The sequence below is a fragment of the Pristiophorus japonicus genome, chromosome 10 (genome assembly GCF_044704955.1).
Source record: "Pristiophorus japonicus isolate sPriJap1 chromosome 10, sPriJap1.hap1, whole genome shotgun sequence".
In the NCBI taxonomy this organism is placed as follows: domain Eukaryota; kingdom Metazoa; phylum Chordata; class Chondrichthyes; family Pristiophoridae; genus Pristiophorus; species Pristiophorus japonicus.
In genome coordinates this window covers 107776832-107791149 of record NC_091986.1, presented here as the reverse complement: position 1 = coordinate 107791149, position 14318 = coordinate 107776832, and the positions used below count along the sequence as shown (strand labels likewise).

General features: G+C 43.9%; 1 protein-coding gene across 3 annotated transcripts in view; it reads left to right on the top strand.

The window, feature by feature from the left end:
- Positions 1–14318, top strand: part of LOC139275058 (protocadherin Fat 3-like) — a 941319-nt gene that overhangs the window by 161647 nt on the left and 765354 nt on the right. The window lies entirely within an intron of this gene.

Here is a 14318-nt window from a genome sequence, read left to right as displayed (position 1 = left end):
CACGTTTGCTGGAGGTGCCCCATTGTTCCACAGCCCTTGCACATGTGCTTGAATCGACATTGATGGGCTCGATGATTATCCCCGCAGCGCCAACATGGTGCTAATGGATTCGCATTCATGCCCCATGGCGGACTCTGAGTCATCCTAGGTCTGGCTTCTGCGGGCGTATAGGCCCTGCCATGTACAGTTCTGCCTGCTGAAGGCGTTATTTTATGCACAGTACTTGCCGGTGAGTTCCGATGTTGCAATGATATCTGTTTAGTGTTATCGTTCGTGGACATAAATGTCTGGGCTATTGTGATGGCCTTGCTCAGATCTAGGGATTCGGCAGACAGCAGTTTGTGAAGAATGACCTTGTGGCCGATTCCAAGCAGGAAAATGTCCTGCAACACTTCCCTCAAAAATCCAGCAAATACGCATGGTCCCGCAAGGCGTCTTAGGTCGGCGACCTAGCTCGCCACGCCCTAGCCCTTGGAGCGATGGTGCATATAAAAGCGATACCTGGCCATCAAGATGCTCTCCTTCGGCTTGAGGTGTTCCTGAACCAGCGTGCACAACTCTTCATATGTCATGGTCCATTGGTTTCGTCGGTGCTAGCAGATTTTTGATGAGGCCATACAATGTGGACCCGCAAACGGTGAGGAGAATTGCCCTGCGCTTAATCGCGGTTTCTTCCTTTTCCAGCTCGTTGGCCACGAAGTATTGGTCAAGACGCTCAACGAAGGCTTCCCAATCATCACCCTCAACAAATCTCTCAAGAATACCAACGGCAGCCATAACTACGTGAAAGTTTGTGATTTGTTACACGTGGGCAATTATGTTTAGAATAACTCCACAAGACTGTATATCTTAAGTTCAAACTGTTGTGACCTTGGTCTCTTTATTGTAACTTCAGAGTGAGGAGGCAGCATGGTAGATTGCCTTTTGTACCTGCTTGCCCAGGGTGCGCAGGTGACCCTTGGTTCTCCCATAGGTGCGCCCCCTGGTGGCAAGTCTTACACATTGGTGATGTTTACATACATAACAAAACTAATGAAGGGGAGATTGGGAGATTCAGGAAAGAGTAAATTAAAAAAACAGCGAGAAATGTCAAGGCTCGAGAGCAGAATTTTGAGTAAAAATAAGCAGAGTGCGTTAGGAAGGGACTGAGAGAGTAACAAAGGTTATAGAGCATCACTGACTAAGGTGACATCAGGGAAAAATAGAAAAAAAGTCAAAGCTAAAGGCACTATATCTGAATGTGCAAAGCATTCGCAACAAATTAGATGAATTAATAGCGCTGATAGAAATGAATAGGTTTGATCTAATAGCCATACGGACACATGGTTACAAAGTGACCAAGGTTGGAACTAAATATTCCAGGATACCTAACTTTTAGAAGAGAGGAAAAATGGAAAAGAACGAGGGGTAGCCCTGATAATAAAGGAGTAGAATCAGTTTGGGTGGAGCTAAGAAGCAAGGGGCAGAAAACATTGGTGGGAGTGGTTTATAGGGCCCAAGCATTAGTGGTAATGCAGGGCATAATATAAATCAGGAAATTAGAGATGCCTGTAATAAGGGTAATACAGTAATCATGAGGGGCTTTAATATACATATAGACTGGGCAAACCAAATATGCAATCGTGTGGAGGATACATTCATGGAATGTATACAAGATGGTTTTCTAGATCAGTATGTGAGGAACCAACTAGAACAGGCTATTTTAGATCTAGAATATGCAATGAGAAAGGATTAATTAATAACCTTGCAGTAAAGGGGCTTTCAGGGAAGAGTGACTATAATAAGATAGAATTTTACATTAAGTTTGAAAGTGAGTTAGTTAAATCTGAAACTGGGGTCTTGAATCTAAACAAAACAAACTACGTAGGTATGAGGTGAGTTGGCTAAGGTAGATTGGAAACTACATTAAAAGGTATAATAGATAAGCAATGGCTAGCATTTAAATAATTAATACATAATTTACAACAAACATACATTCCTTTTAAGGCACGAAACCCCCACAGGAAAAGCGACTAACCAGAAAAGATACAGATAGTATTAGATCAAAGGAAGAGGCTGACAAATGTTGCCAAAAAGAATAGTAAGCGTGAGGATTAGGAGGATTTTAGAATTCGGCGTAGGAGGACCAAGAAATTGATAAAGAAAGAGAAAATAGAATATGAGATTAAACTCGCAAAAGACATCAATACAGACTGTAAAAGCTTCTATAGGTATGTAAAAAGGAAAAGATCAGCTAAAGTAAATGTGGGTCCCTTACAGGCTGAGACAGGAGAAATTATAATGGGGAATAAGGAAATGGCAAAGAAATTAAACAAATACTTTGTGTCTGTCTTCATGGAAGAAGACACAAAAAACCTCCCAGAAATAGTAGAGAACCAAGGGTCTAGTGAGAATGAGGAACTGAAAGAAATTAGTATTAATAAAATAATAGTACTGGAGAAATTAATGGGACTGAAAGCTGATAAATGTCCTGGACATGATGGTCTACATCCTAGGGTTTTTTTAAGAGGTAACTATAGAGATAATGGATGCATTGGTTGTCATCATCCAAAATTCCATAGATTCTAGAACAGTTCCTGCAGATTGGAATGTAGCTTAATGTAACCCTGCTATTTAAGAAAGGAGGGAGAGAGAAAACGGGGAGCTGCAGACCAGTTAGGCGGACATCAGTCATAGGGAAAATGCTGGAATCTATTATTAAGGATGTGGTAACAGGGCACTTAGAAAATAAAAATAGGATTGGGCAGAGTCAACACGGATTTATGAAAGGGAAATCATGTTTGACAAATCTATTGGCATTTTTTGAGGTTGTAACTAGTAGAATAGATAAGGAGGAACTAGTGGATGTGATGTATTTGGATTTTCAGAAAGCATTCAATAAGGTGCCACACATGAGGTTATTAAACAAAATTAGGGCTCATGGGATTGGGAGTAATATACTAGCATGGATTGAGGATTGGTTAACGGACAGAAAACAGAGAGTAGGAATAAATGGGTCATTTTCTGATTGACAGACTGTAACTAGTGGGGTGCTGCAAGGATCAGTGCTTGGGCCTCAGCTATTCACAATCTATATCAATGATTTGGACCAAATGTAATATATCCAAGTTTGCTGATGATACAAAGCTAGATGGGAATGTAAGTTGTGAGGAGGATGCAAAGAGGCTTCAAGGGGATATAGATAGGCAAAATGAGTGGGCAAGAACATGGTAAATAGAATATGTTGGTGTTCAGAGGGACCTGGGTGTCCTTGTACACAAATCACTGAAAGTTAACATGCAGGTACAACTAAGAAAGCAAGCAACTAAGAAAGCAAATTGTATGTTGGCCTTTATTACAAGAGGATTTGAGTATAAAAGTAAAACATCTTACTGTCATTATATAGGGCCCTGGTGAGACTGCACCTGGAGTATTGTGTACAGTTTTGCTCTCAAAATGGAAGGTTATACTTGCCATAGAGGGAGTGCAGCGAAGGTTCACCAGGAAGGGGGGGACTGTCCTTTGAGGAGTGGTTGATTAGACTAGGTCTATATTCTCTCTGACTGACTTTAGAAGAATGAGAGGTGATCTCATTGAAACATACAAAATTCTTACAGGGCTTGACAGGGTATATACAGGGAAGCTGTTTCCTCTGGCTGGGGAGTCTAGAACCAGGAGTCACAGTCTCAGAATAAGGGATCAGCCATTTAGGACTGAGATGAGGAGAAACTTCTTCACTCAGAGGGTGGTGAATCTTTGGAATTCTCTACCCCAGAGAGCGGTGGAGACTCGGTCTTTGAGTATATTCATGACAGAGATCGATAGATTTTTGGATATCAAGGGATATGGGAACAATGCAGGAAAGTGGAGTTGAGGTAGAAGATCAGCCATGATCTTATTAAATGGCGGAGCACGGTCGAGGGGCCGAACAGCCTACTCCTGCTCCTAATTCTTATGTTCTTACGGACTGAAAGGTGGTGTTTTGCAAAACGGTCAACCAATCTGTTTGATCTCCCCACTGTAGAGACCACATCATGAGCAGTGAATACAATATCCTAAAGTGCAAGATGTACAAGTAAATTGCTGCTTCACCTGGAAGGAGTGTTTGGGGATCTCGACAGTGGGAAGGGAGGAGGTAAAAGGGCAGGTGTTACATCTGCTGTGCTTGCACTGGAAGTTGCCGTGGGAAGGAGAAGGGATGCTGGGGGGTGATTGAGGAGTGGACCAGGGTGGGCGGAGGGAGCAGTCTCTTCGGAATGCTGAAAGGGGAGGGAAGGGGAAGATGTATTTAGTGGTGGGATTACGATAGAGGTGGCGGAGGATGATCCGTTGAACATAGAGGTTGGTGGGATGAAAGATGAGGACGAGGAACCCTAATTAAGTAAGTACTTTTGAAGTGTAGTAATGTCGGTTACTGCAATTAGGTCTGTGTTGTAAATTGAATATAAAACAGCACAAGAGGCAGGATTCCTGATTGAGATACAGCTCTTTTACATACAGGAGTGTTCTAATTGTGTGCTTTACAGGCAATCTAAGGAGCATAGAAAGGGACAAAGAACAGTAGAAATGCATTAACAAAGGATATGAAATGAAATGAAGACCATAATAAAAAAACATGCATTTATAGAGCATCTTCTTGGATGCAAATTGTTTCAGCCAAAATTTAATGTATGTTAAATGCAATGGCTGATTTATCCTGTAATAATAATAACTTTTATTTATATAGCATCTTTGACGTAGTAAAATGTCCCAAAGCGCTTCACAACAATTTTACAACACGTTAGATATTGACCATTGAGGAAAAGAGAGAAAAAGTGTGAGAAGGAAGTGTAAAACCAGATTAAAGGCTCGGGTCCGAAGCAGCAGCCAAAATGCACACACAGATAGACACAGGTGAAAAAAACTTAAAAATAAAAAGAAATTCAAATTACATTGTAAATAATGCAATAAGGATTATACAGTAGTAAAATCGGTATAATAAAGATTAATTATAATTAAACAACATTAAATAATATATACCATATTTATAAATTAAGTTTAAATTCGAAAATCAACAATTGAATCAAATTAAATCAGTTATTAGCTTTCTTTAAGATTCATTCCCTGTCCATTGGTTCTTCCATATTAATTGAATCAATCACTGTCCTCCATCCTTGTGATGTCAATTTTATTACTTTTTATTTCGCATTTTGTCCTCTTGATGGGCCCTGTAATAGCTCCATGCTCGAACTGCCTCTGTTGTCAGGGAGAGACGCTGATGTTTAAATCTCCCTCCAGCCGCTCCAGGCTCGCGCTGCCTCAAACATGTAAGCAAACATGGCTGCTATTGTGTAGTAATTGACAAGGTTGAGAGATAAATATTTACCTGCAGGGCTACGGGGAAAGGGACAGGAGTGGGGCTAACTGAAGTGCTCTTGTAGAGAGTCGGCACGGGCTGAATGGCCGCCTCCTGTGCTGTAACCATTCCATGATTCTATGATATGAGAGCGCCCTATTCTTCAAATAGTGCCGTGGAATCTTCATTATCCACCTGATCCTCAGATGCGGTACTGATGGCAGAACCCCTTCAGTGCTGCATTACAATATCAACCTACCTCATTCCTCAAGATCTGGAATAAGGGTTGAACCCACAACCTTTTGACTCGGACAAGAGTGTAGCCAGCTGACACTTAAGAAGCTGTGTTTTAAAAAAAAATCTTGTTGCATATCTTGTATTTATCCTTATTATTTCTTCTGGAGTTTTCCAAATATCAGTAGTCAAACAGAAGAATTAGAAATATGCAGGATAAAGATAAATCCAAAGAGAGGATAAAGATAAAATGGACATACTTTTGAAATGTGGAAAATATAGAAGAAATAAAGAAGGAATCATTGTAAATACAGCATGCACAGTAAGAGTTTGTTTACTGAACAATAAACCACCAACTGACATTATGCATGTAACTAGTTGAGTTAAATAACAATAATGTGGTGATTAATTCACTGTTGGTGGAGTAGGCTTAAGGGGCTGAATGGTCTACTCTTGTTCCTATGTTCCTGTGCAGCTTTTTGGTAACACTCATATTCCTGTACGTGGTCATCATATGGTAGGTTTTATTTAACTTGCGCTTAGTGCTGTTATGGATGTGGGCTGGGTTCATATTTTTACTTCCTGTGAGACATGAGGTTTGGGTGTTTGAAACAGTGTGCACAGCTACAGAAACTCGATGAAAAAAATGAAGAGGGTATAAGCGCAGAAAAAAAAATAAGATATGATAGGCAGAGATGATTGAAAGAGTAATGGCAAAACAGAGACGGTGAGAATGGAGGATAAGTGCAGCTGGGAGAGCCAGACTTGAGCCCTCTGAAAGAATAATGCGCAACTCAGAGGAGCTGGGATTGATTATTTTCATTTAATTTCTGCTATTTCCCCTGATCCCTCATTAATACAAACATTAAAGCACTCAGAATTCAACGGGTCTAACCAGGATACCAGGTCCTTGTAAACCGTGGAAAATAGCATCAGCAGAGAAATAAACTGCTTTCCTTCTACATCTTGTGTAAAATTCAGCAGTGTTCGTTGTTTACTCTTTGAAACACACAGGATTTCTCATCAGTGATTGAACTTGAGAGAATGATTAATTAACGCTCACTTCCCCACAAAAAAGAACTTACAGGGATAATGTTTTCCTATTGGCATATTCTGTCAAGGAGAATATTGCAAATAGAATGGAATACAACACATTATACATCAATATGTGCAACCTTCACAATTTTTAAAAATTTAGCACTCATCACTTTTCTCCATGATCTTCTCTTTTTTCTTAATGTTGCATATTATTTTCTGACACTGTTATTCAATGTCAGTGCACAATAAAAAATAGTTTTGTGTGCAGTATTCATATTAGCATAGCCCATTCCAGAATTACATCATCTTGTGTCATATCTATTGCTGCTTCAAAATGTAAGATTAGTTCTGTCTCCTGAGAGCAGAAGCAACAACCGTTGAAACAATGTGAAGTATTACACATGGAAGATTTATATTTAGATAATCTTTTTGTACACTGTAATGGTATCCAACTCATTGGTTAATTCAGTAATTTATTTGCCAGATGTTTACAAAGAAGTACTCTCTGATAATGTGGCCTAATGGTTAAGGCATTAGCCTCCTCATCCACTGGGTAATGCAGGAACAGGATCGAATGTCGCTAGGTAACCTTGCAGCATTGCATTCAGTTGGACAGACTTTGTCAATTTGACATAATTGGCCAGTCACCACTCATTGGGCCCAAGTTTCGGCCTCAGTTGCTCCTGATTTTTTGGAGCAACTGGTGTAGAACGGAGTATCTTAGAACTTCAAATTCTTGGAATTTAGTTTGCTCCAGTTCTAGTCAGTTAGAACAGTTTCACTTTGGAACAGCATTTTTTTTTTCAAAAGGGTGCGAGTCCGGCCACTTACGCCTGTTTTCAAAGTTTCGGCAGTGAAAACTTACTCCAAACTAACTTAGAATGGAGTAAGTGAAGATTTTTGTACGCTCGAAAAAACCTTGTCTACACTTTAGAAAATCAGGCGTAGATTACAAATCAGGCGCAGGGAATGGCGGGGGTGGTTTAAAGAGAAGTTTACAAACATTAAACACTTCAGTTTTACAAATAAAGAACCATCATCAATAATAAATGTTAAAAACATCAATAAATCAACCAATAAATAAATTTTAAAAAATTAATAAGAATTTTTTTTTTAAATCAATAAATAAAATTGGGGGAAAGGAGAGGGGGAGAGAAGGGGAGAGAAGTGGGGGGAAGGAGAAGGCGGGGGAGAAAAGGAAAGGGGGGGAGTAAAGAAGAGGGAGGGGGGAAAGGGAGAGGGGGGAAGGAGAAGGGAGAGGGGGGAAGGAGAAGGGAGAGGGGGGAAGGAGAAGGGAGAGGGGGGAAGGAGAAGGGGGAGGGAGGCTGATGGGCCGGGCCCAAAACTTCGGGCAGGGCCCGTCCCCAGCACCAGATTTGCAGGTAGGTGGCGTTGGGTCCGGGGTCGGGAGCGCGGGTCGGGTTGGGTTGAGTCCGGGGTCGGGAGTGCGGGTCGGGTCCGGGGTCGGGAGCGCGGATTGGATCGGGTCCGGGGTCGGGAGCGCGGGTTGGGTCCGGTCCGGTCCGGTCCGGGGGAGGGGGGGGGGGGCGCTGTCAGGAGCACAGGTCGGGGGGAGGAAGGTCGGGTTGGTTCGGGTAGGGGGGGTGGGGAAGGAGGGAGCGCGGGTCGGGGCGGGGGTGGGGGCAGAGGGGGGTCGGTTCGGGTCGGGGGAGGGGGGGGCGGGGGGCAGAGGGATGCATAAAACGGAAAAGAGTGAGTAAAGTAAATGTTGGTCCCTTAGAAGATGAAAAGGGGGATTTAATAATGGGAAATGTGGAAATGGCTGAGACCTTAAACAATTATTTTGCTTCCGTCTTCACAGTGGAAGACACAAAAACCATGCCAAAAATTGCTGGTCATAGGAATGTGGGAAGGGAGGACCTTGAGATGATCACTATCACTAGGGAGGTAGTGCTAGACAGACTAATGGGACTGAAGGTAGTCAAGTCCCCTGGTCCTGATGAAATGCATCCCAGGGTATTAAAAGAGATGGCGGAAGTTATAGCAGATGCATTTGTTATAATCTACCAAAATTCTCTGGACTCTGGGGAGGTACCAGCGGATTGGAGAGCAGCTAATGTAACGCCTCTGTTTAAAAAAGGGGGCAGGCAAAAGGCAGGTAACTATAGGCCGGTTAGTTTAACATCTGTAGTGGGGAAAATGCTTGAAACTATCATTAACGAAGAAATAGCGGGACATCTGGATAGGAATAGTGCAATCAAGCAGACGCAGCATGGATTCATGAAAGGGAAATCATGTTTAACTAACTTACTGGAATTCTTTGAGGATATAACGAGCATGGTGGATAGAGGTGTACCGATGGATGTGGTGTATTTAGATTTCCAAAAGGCATTCGATAAGGTGCCACACAAAAGGTTACTGCAGAAGATAAAGGTACGCGGAGTCAGAGGAAATGTATTAGCATGGATAGAGAATTGGCTGGCGAACAGAAAGCAGAGAGTCGGGATAAATGGGTCCTTTTCCGGTTGGAAATCCGTGGTTAGTGGTGTGCCACAGGGATCAGTACTGGGACCACAACTGTTTACAATATACATAGATGACCTAGAAGAGGGGACAGAGTGTAGTGCAACAAAATTTGCAGATGACACTAAGATTAGTGGGAAAGCGGGTTGTGTAGAGGACTCGGAGAGGCTGCAAGGAGATTTAGATAGGTTAAGCGAATGGGCTAAGGTTTGGCAGATGGAATACAATGTCGGAAAGTGTGAGGTCATCCACCTTGGGGGAAAAAAAACAGTAAAAGGGAATATTATTTGAATGGGGAGAAATTACAACATGCTGAGGTGCAGAGGGACCTGGGGGTCCTTGTGCATGAAACTCTTTTGAGTTCACCTGTGAAAACATAAAAACAATAAACGGTGCCACCCGACCTGGGTGACCAAAAGGTTAGTTTGCAGGTGCAGCAGGTAATCAGGAAGGCAAATGGAATGTTGGCCTTCATTGCGAAAGGGATGGAGTACAAAAGCAGGGAGGTGTTGCTGCAACTGTATAAGGTATTGGTAAGGCCGCACCTGGAGTACTGCGTGCAGTTTTGGTCACCTTACTAGCTTTGGAAGGGGTACAGAGACGATTCACTAGGCTGATTCGAGAAATGAGGGGGGTTACCTTATGATGATAGATTGAGTAGACTGAGTCTTTACTCGTTGGAGTTCAGAAGGATGGGGGGTGATCTTATAGAAACATTTAAAATCATGAAAGGGATAGACAAGATAGAGGCAGAGAGGTTGTTTCCATTGGTGGGGGAGACTAGAACTAGGGGGCACAGCCTCAAAATACGGAGGAGCCAATTTAAAACCGAGTTGAGAAAGAATTTCTTCTCCCAGAGGGTTGTGAATCTGTGGAATTCTCTGCCCAAGGAAGCAGTTGAGGCTGGCTCATTGAATGTTTTGAAGTCAAAGATAGATTTTTAAGCAATAAGGGAATTAAGGGTTACGGGGAGAGGGTGGGTAAGTGGATCTGAGTCCACGACCAGATCAGCCATGATCTTATTGAATGGCGGAGCAGGCTCGAGGGGCTAGATGGCCTACTCCTGTTCCTAATTCTTATGTCGGTTCGAGTCGGGGGCAGGGGCAGGGAGGTCAGGTTGGGTTGGGTCCGGTCCAGGTTGGGGGGGTGGGGTGCGTCGGGACCGCGGGTCGGGGCGCTGGTGGGAGGGAGATTGGTTCGGGTGGGGGGGGGGGAGAGGGAGGTCAGGTCGGGTCGGGACGGGACGGGAGGAAGCAGGAGCTGGCCGTGGGAGGCAGCCTTATGCACTCAGCCCCAGTGAGGCCATTCGGCCAGGGCTAGGGGCTGCGTGCTTCGGGCCCCTCCCACACAGTTGTGGGCGCCTGGAGCTACTGCACATGCGCGCCCACTGTAGCGCGCATGTGCAGAGGTCCCGGCACTGTTTTCAGCGCAGGGACCTAGCTCCGCCCCCTACAGCTCGTGCTGCACCGCGCCCGACTCCAGAAGACCAGCAGGGAGCCGGAGAATCTAAGTTTTTTTTTTTAGGCACACTTTGTGGCGCGAAAAACGGGCGTCCAGGTCGAGCAGCGCAGCCCGAAACTTGGGCCCATTGGACTGTGAGATCGCTAGTTTGGCAGAGCCCTTGTGTGAGGTTATCTGGAAAAAAAAAGTTTGGAAATGTACAGTTCTGTCAATAAAAACATTGCACTTGGAAAAGGTGATTATATGCTAATGAACCATAAGCGGTAATGCCAACCCTGTTATCTCTTAACCCCCTCGACTTTTAAAATCGTGGACGAGTGCAGCTTGGAGGAGGCTGATATTGCTGAATCACATCACACCATTAAACTGAAACTGAGCAGGCACAAGAAATTTTAAAAGAAAATCAAGACTTTTTACAATTGATTCGCAGGATCCCGAATGGGGGAATTAAAAAAAAATTAAAATCACGTGCCTCATGATTAGTTTGTGAGAGTTGCCATTATGCATAAGTTTATGAAGGCATATTTTCTGATAGGCCAGCTTTTTAGTGCAGATGTGAAATCTTAGCAAGGGTTGAGAAATCGGCTGGAGAACCCTAAAGTGTGTAAGAGATAGATTTCACTATTCAAATCAATTACACAGCACAATTTACTGTCTGCTTAGATTGTAAAATCCCACTGTATGCTCTGGTTACGCATCAGGAGTGAGTGAAAAGGGAAGCTCCATGAGTAAATGGAGCATTTTAAGAAGTAAATGTTGCTGTTTCAGTGCTAGTTTTTAGTTTTTTCTTTTTTTATTTGGTGTTTTTTATTTGTTTAATTTATTTTTTGCAGAACATATTAGAACTAGTCCTGTTGAAAGAAAAATTGCTGAATGTTGTCTGCAAAGTCACCGGAAAGCTGACTGATACTTAAAGCCTTTCCGAGATTTCAGCAGGACAGACCTAACTTTAAAAAAAAAGAGTTGTAAGAGGGACCCCTGCAACACAATGCAAACTTTCACAGGAGCTCTGGCAGCAACAAAGCAAACTAAGTGCAAACTGCAGAGTGCTCTGATAGTTGTCAAGTCAGAATAATGATGGGAATTGGTTTTAAAATGCTCCAAATACAGTATCTTGTGGTAGTGTTCTTGATGAAACATTGGGGCAGAAATTCCTCTAGGGGGTCTTCCCGCAGGCAATTGCCTCCTCGCTGGATATTTTTTACGAAAGTACCTGATGGTCTAGGAGGTGCCCTGAATTCTGATGGGGAGGCCTTCTCCTCCCGCGCTGCGAAGCATGCTCCCGGCCAGGGGGTTTCAACACAGAAGATGCAGTCACATGTGACTGCTCAGCCAAACAGGTAGGTCGTTCACAGGTTCCCATTAGTAGCACTGAGACTCGCGTATCTACGAGTTCTCAGTGTTATTAATGGGGTAAAAAAACAAACACACACTAATAAAAAATACAAAAAAGACCTCACATAATTAAAATTAATTGAAATTAAAGTTAATTAAATGCTGTAGAAACAAACAATATATTTCCGATTTTTAAAAAAGTTTTGTAATTCGGGATAAAAATAAACTTACCTTAGTGGGCAGGGTTTTTAACCATACAATGTGTTTATTTTATTGTGTTTGTGTGTTTTAAAACACATGCGCCTATGCACCTGCTTTTTCAGGCGCAAGATTTTTGAGGACATTTGCCGGGCAAGATATGCGTAAATCCCGCAATCTTGCCCGTACAAATGTCCTCACTCCTGATCTGTCATCCTCGCTCCCGATCTGGTTATGATCTGTCAAGCGCATGACAGATCGGAAAAGTCAGTTGCGCGCTGAAAATTGGCTTTTCCGATGCCTTCCCGGGTCCGTAGAAACTTCGTACCGGCCCGGGATGTCGGAATTTCTATTCCATTAGCTCTGTTTCTCTCTCCACAGATAATGCTGGAACTACTCAGCTGGTCAGGCAGCTGCTTGACCTGTTGAGTAGTTCCAGCATTTTCTTTTTTTTAATTTCAGGTTTCCAGTAGCTGCAAGTATTTTGAAGTGCGGGAAGGGGAAAGCAGTGAGGGGGGAGTGGGGGAGGGGAAGCCAAGGACAAAGAGGTCAGAGTGGGAGTGGAGCAGAGAAGTAAAGTGACAGGCGACCGGAAGCTCAGGGTCACACTTGTGGACTTGCCGGGGGGGAGGCAGCCAAAGATTGTCAGCGGCTACGCTCTGAAATTGTTAAACACGATGTTGAGTCCAGAAGGCTTTAATGTGCCTATACGAAAGATGAGGTGTTGTTCCTCGAGTTTGCATTGAGCTTCATTGGAACAGTGTAGGAGACTGAGGACGGAGAGGTCAGAGTGGGAATGGAGTGGAGAATTAAAGTGACAGGCGTCCGGAAGCTCAGGGTCACACTTGTGGACTGACCGAAGGTGCTCCGCAAAGCGATCACCCAATCTGTGCTTGGTCTCCCCAATGTAGAGGAGACCACATCGTGAGCAGTGAATACTAAATTGAAAGAAGTACAAGTAAATCATAGTTTCACCTGGAAAGGAGTATTTGGGGCCCTGGATAGTGGGAAGGAGGGAGGTAAAAGGGCAGGTGTTGCATCTCCTGCGCTTGCACAGAAAGGTGCCGTGGGAAGGGGAGGGGCTGCTGTGGGTGACTGCGGAATGGACCAGGGTGTCGCGGAGGGAGCAGTCCCTTCAGAATGCTGAGAAGGGACGGGAGAGGAAGATGGTGGTGAGATCATGCTGGAGATGGCGGAGGATGATCCGTTGAACGTGGAGACTGGTGGGGTGAAAGGTGAGGACAAGGGGAACCCTGTCATGGTTCTGAGAGGGAGGGGAAGGGGTGAGAGCAGAGATGCAGAGGAAATAAAGTGGACACCGTCGAAGGCCATGTTAACCACGGCGGAGGGGAATCCTCTGTGGAGGAAAAAGGAAGACATGTCGGAGGCATAAGTGTGAAAGGTGGCGTCGTCAGAGCAGATGTGACAGAGACGGAGAAACTGGGAGAATGGAATGGAGTCCATGGGGTTGCAGTTTGGGAGGATGCCGGGGTGGGAGGATGTGTAGTCCAAGTAGCTGTGGGAGTCAGTGGGCTTATCGTGGATACTGGTCGATAGCCTATCCCCCGAGATGGAGAGGGAGAAGTCGAGGAAGGGAAGGGAAGGGAAGAGAAGAATCAGCGATGGACCATGTGAAGGTGAAGGAAGGATGGAAATTGGATGCAAAGTGAATGAAATTTTCTAGTTCAGAGTGAGAACAGGAAACGGCAGCAATACAGTCATCAATGTACCGGAAAAAGAAGTGCGGGAGGGAACCCAATTGGACTGGAACAAAGAATGTTCCACATATCCCACGTAAAGGCAGGCAGGCATAGCTTGGACCCATGCAGGTTCCCATAGCGACACCTTTAATTTGGAGGAAATGAGTGGAGTCACTGGAGGAATGGTTTTGATAGGTTAAAAGATCACATTATGATGGCAGACAGGTGGCCAACTTGTAACCCATTCTGTGCATTAGTAAGTAACTGCATCATGCAGCTACGTTAAGTCATCATTAATTTATATGTCAAGCTCTTTGAAAATATCGGTGTGCTAAGGCTTTCAGTTGTAAATTGCAGCTTGAATGTTCTGCTGGACTAGAATGTGCATCGTAGGCAATAAAAGAGATAAAGGGTTGTGTGATGTTTTTGCGTAGGTCAGCCGTTAATGTGAAGTAGGTTGATAGGCCCCCCACATAACCTTTGGAAAAGATTTTTTTCAATTTGTCCCCACGTGTGGTTATTTCCTTTTAATTCTGGTGTCTTGCCTTTTAAAG